We start from the raw sequence: 5,084 nt of genomic DNA, 5'->3' as shown, positions 1-5,084 counted from the left end.
ATACTTATTTTTTTTTTTAGTTTATTCAAATCTTTATTTAATTTAAAATTATTTTTAAACATTTTCTTTGAAAAATCTTCCGTCTATATTATTTTTTTTATAGTTAGATCCTTGCATATTTTAAACAAATATTAAATATTTTCTTCAATGTTACGTTTATTTAAAATTTGATTTTTTAGCGGGGGGGGGGGGCTAATATGTTTATAATAGTGTGTATTCCTTAACTTTTATTGAGTATGTTGTGTTCATAGCTTTAACAGATGTGTTCATGTGAGGTATTTGTAAAATTATATTTAAAAATGTTGTTATAAATATAACCTTTTCTTGCAGAATGTCGAATAATGATACCTTGTTGATGTGTGATTGATGGTATGTGTTTATTCCAGATGGTTGTTGGTAGCTTAAACAAATTAACAAAATACAATTATATAAATAATTTAAATTTGTGAATCATTTGTGTCATAAAACAAAAAAATCAAGTCACTCTATAAAATAAAACTGTCTTTAAATATTATTTTAATTTATTTATTCTGGATTAATATCAACTTTTTCATAAAAAAATAATGCATTATGAAATTTTTCATCTAATTCAGGCTCGTCTTTAGTATCCAAAATTGGATTGTTATCATATATTCACTATCTCTATCTCCATCACTATTTCTGCAGTTGTAGGTACATAATCATCAGAATCAGAATCTTCAGTATTTACATCAATTTTCTTCAAAACCTTCATCAAAACTTGGTTTGTATTTAAAATACAGTTTAAGTTTATATATTAATAGTATCAAAAAAAAAAAAAAATATAAGCAACTACTAAAAATTATACTTTTTGCTAATGTGATAAAAAATGTCTCCTTTTAAATGTTGAGGATATTTTGGTAAATTATCTTGATCTTACATCAACATCCGATGAATAATAACAATGTTCAAAATCATTTTGTCATTGTATGGAAGCTTTGGGACACCCAAAGAATATTTGTGTTCATTACTTCAACCAACTGGAAAAACTTAGTCTGAATAAACTGAACGTAAAATATGTAGTAATTTTTGACAACTAAATTCATAAAACAAAAAATTTCTGCTAAATTTTTGTTTTTCAATTGTTTTACCAACTTGTGTGATCAAAAGACAAAAACATCCTATGGTCAGCAAATCCTTGATGAATTTTTTACAGGAGCAAATGAATTTCTTTCTTATCAAATATTTTGACCATGAAAATCTGTATGATTTATTCCAATCAGTTGGAAACTGAATGCGTACCCATTCTGAAATCATAATATTATAAAAAATATGTAAAAAGCTAGTTATACAGAAATCCACTTTTCAAACCGGCATGAAATAAATAAAGATTTTCTTTTGTAACCATAAAACTGTTACGTTTGTCTTCATCAATTGCATTATCCGCTACAGCTTTATAATAATTAATAACAATTATTATAGATCTTAACAATGCAACATAAAATACTATCATTGAATAAGGATTTATTACTTCCAACATTTCTCCAACTTTAGAACTCTGTGTTCTTTTGTATTTGGCTAATAACTGAAAAAAAAAATTAAAAAAATAGAAAAAACAGTAATTTAGGTTGAGACAAGTGGAAGACGAAAAAGGAATGATGTATAAACAGAACCAAATAAAAATACTCTTTTCATAAACCAATTAGTTACTTGCTTAGGAAAACAATTTAAAATAGCTGACACGAGAAAGACGATAAAAATAAGTAATTTTAAGATATTTGAATTTTTAAATTAAGTAAATAATATAACCTATACATTTGAAACATAATAAATATTATACATACAAAAATGTATAGACTTTTCTTAACAAGAATATAATTCATTACTCTCCTTGGAAGTCTTAAACATAAAACAAAGCCATTTCTATAATAATGTAAGAAAACTATATTTTAGTAAAATACCTTTTTGTTCTGTCCATCCTAATGGAAAAACACGTTCATTTAAATAAAATAACCAAAATGGTTTGTCTCCAGGGCTGTTTATTCCTTGCATTTGTAAAAATAATCTTCTCCCTCATTTTTAAGAACCTAAAAATAATTGAATAATAAAATACTCAATGTTGGCAATGGTATAATAATATTAGGGAAATGGTATTCCTTATCTTGAACTTCAAAAACATGTCACACTTGAATATATTATGAATTGGAGCACCTTCCTGAAATATAAATATATTTTATTTTAGTCTTGAAACTTTTAAAGTTGTTTTGGACGTTAAACAATTAATAAAATATAAAAATATACCATTTGCAGTACAGCATTACTACAATCTTGAGCTTTTTCTTTATTAACATCTGGCTGCTCGTTAAATCTTTCAGAATATTCAGTTTTTTATTGTTTTAGATTCCCCAGTGTGACTTTACTTTTAACCAAAAGGTTTGTTAATCATTGTCAAAATAATGCAAACTGAAAAAAAAAACATTGTTAATTATGTATTCAACAAGATAAAAGTTTTTTTCACGTATTCATTAAAACACCTTTTGATGAACATAAACTAGCACACCCATATCCATTTTTATCTTCATTAATCATTTTAAATCATGACCACTGAGCCAATTTCTATTTCATTTGGTTCACTCTTACAAATCTGTGGATAAAATTATATTTGATTGGTAAGTTCTTTTGGATTACAAATTTACAAATTTAACTTCCCTTATCTTAATAATTACTATCATAGATTAGGTACTACTTACATGATCAAAAAATCTTCATGCAGCTCTTCTGCATTTCTTAAAGTAAGATATTATACAAGATTCTAGACTTCTAGAGACAGAAACGCCGAATGGCTGCAAGATGGCGGCCTTATAATCCCTATCATCTTATCATTGATGATAATCACGATTCATGAATAAATATAGCAGTATCGTGATTATGTGTTAAGAATTTTTTATTGTTTATTATATTTTATATTATTTTATTCATTAAGAAATTTTTAATTAAGAAACATGTTTAATTGCCAAGTTTTTGATGCTAAATATATATCAGTGTCTGGTTTAAATAAGCATTTAAGAACAAAACATAAAGATACTCAGAAAATTAAAAATGTATATTATTGTAATGACTGCGATGCATCATTTGATTTGAAGTCCAATATAATAAAACACACAAAGGCTCATTTATATGGTCAGCATAGTAATATGTTATGTTCATATACAAATTGCACAAAATCATTTCCATCTATAAAAAGAATAATTGTACATTTAAAATTTCATTACATTAATATTGAGCTAACAATGTTGAATTTTAACGCTATAGAAGCTATATTAATTTATAATAAAACATTATATATAACAATTATTATTGCTAACTTATTGTTTTTTATGTACGCTGTGATTTAGGTTAAAGTATTTGTTTTTACTTTTGATGTTTCTGTAGACATGTATGTATTATTATTACAACATTTTTCATTCCCTACTAGGAAGTATCGTTAAAATGTTTGTTCAGTTTTAATATTGTTGGTTGGTTATGTTATAGGTGATTTATATTTGGTTAACATTTACTGTGATTTGGCTGTGATTGGTTTTTCATCTATATTATGACTCAGTTATTAAGAGAAAATTGAAGATAAGTGGAGGATGCAACCTTAATTTGTTAAAACATTTGTAGCATATTTAAGTATTTACATTATTTTATTGATGGCAAAATGGCAATCATACTGTTACTGTGGACATGTATGTGTTATCATACAATTCTTCATTTACCAAGTTTGACAGCCACTACTGGAAAGTATCGTTCCTTATAAAATGTTTGTTCAGTATTAATATTGTTTAATGTTATAGGTCAAGTATTAACATTTCTTGTGATTTGGCTGAAAATATTGGTATTTACTTTTGATGTTATTGTAGACATGTATGTATTTTATAATAATATTTCATAAACTGAATTTGTCAGTTATGTAAATGTAACCTAATAACTAAAAAGTATAGTTTAATAAAATACAAATTAACAGATTTTAACAAATGGAAAAAAAATTATAGAAGATGAAGAAGAGTGCCACTTTGTCAAGATTTCATCAAAAAAAAAAAAAATTTAAACAAAGAGTATGTATACTATTTTTGACACAGATCATTTGGACCAAGAACTTCAAACAAAGTAAGATTTTTAACCTAAAATGTACTTAACTAAGTTGTGATTAATATAACCAATCATTGAACAGGGACACAAATGTACAAAAAGTGGTGGATCCGTGAAAACTTGTCATGTTTGCCCTTATAACATGAAAGTACACATAGAAAATGATCAAATTAATGTACAATATTATAGTACACACTTATAGCATACAAAGGATATAGGAAAACTAAGATTGCTCAATGAAGATAGGAGTAAGATTGCTGGTAACTTATATGAATCATTAAACAAATATAAAGTTATTTATGTCCGTTATTATATATATTATATATGATTAATAGATTATTTCAATATAACCTTTTAATATTTTTTACAGGAAAATTATCCTTGGGTGTTCCAGTCAATAGAATTTTGCAAGATGTTCGATCATCAAACGTTGAGATGGATAGTATTAAAAGAATTCCTTTGCTAGAAAAAAAAGATATATACAATATCAAGCGTGACTTTAATATTTCATACTCGACAATGCAATAAGTGTAAATCTTTGGGTAAAAGAAATGATGAAAAAAGGTGATGAAAGTCCAATTTTATATTATAAACAACAAGGATTTAATGATAATATTGTGTTCCAGTTTCACTATGAATGATTTTTGTCTTGTAATAATGACCAACTTCAGTCTGAGTTATTATTGAAATTTGGAAAGGACAAAGTATGTTTAGATGGTACACATGGACTAAATGGGTATAACTTCCAACTGTACACTGTAGTTGTAATAGATGAATACAGAAATAGAGATCCCGTAGCCTTTTGTTTTTCCAATCGATCTGACACTACTGTATACAGCCACTTTTTTCAGTGTATCAAAAATATAACTGGTAATATTAATGCAAAATTTTTATGACTGATGACCAACCGGCAATTTACAACGCATGGAATGCTGTAATGGGACCTGCAGGCAAACAGCTATTGTGTACTTGGCATATATTAAGGAACTGGGCAC

General features: G+C 26.2%; 1 pseudogene; it reads right to left on the bottom strand.

Moving 5' to 3' along the window:
• Nucleotides 1-201: 201 nt before the first annotated feature.
• Nucleotides 202-3,394, bottom strand: LOC132935642 (uncharacterized; annotated as a pseudogene).
• Between the last annotated feature and the right edge of the window lie 1,690 nt (nucleotides 3,395-5,084).

Source organism: Metopolophium dirhodum, chromosome 1 (assembly GCF_019925205.1).
Source record: "Metopolophium dirhodum isolate CAU chromosome 1, ASM1992520v1, whole genome shotgun sequence".
Lineage (NCBI taxonomy): Eukaryota > Metazoa > Arthropoda > Insecta > Hemiptera > Aphididae > Metopolophium > Metopolophium dirhodum.
The sequence above is the reverse complement of the archived record's forward strand: the minus strand, read 5'-3'. Positions and strand labels throughout refer to the sequence as shown.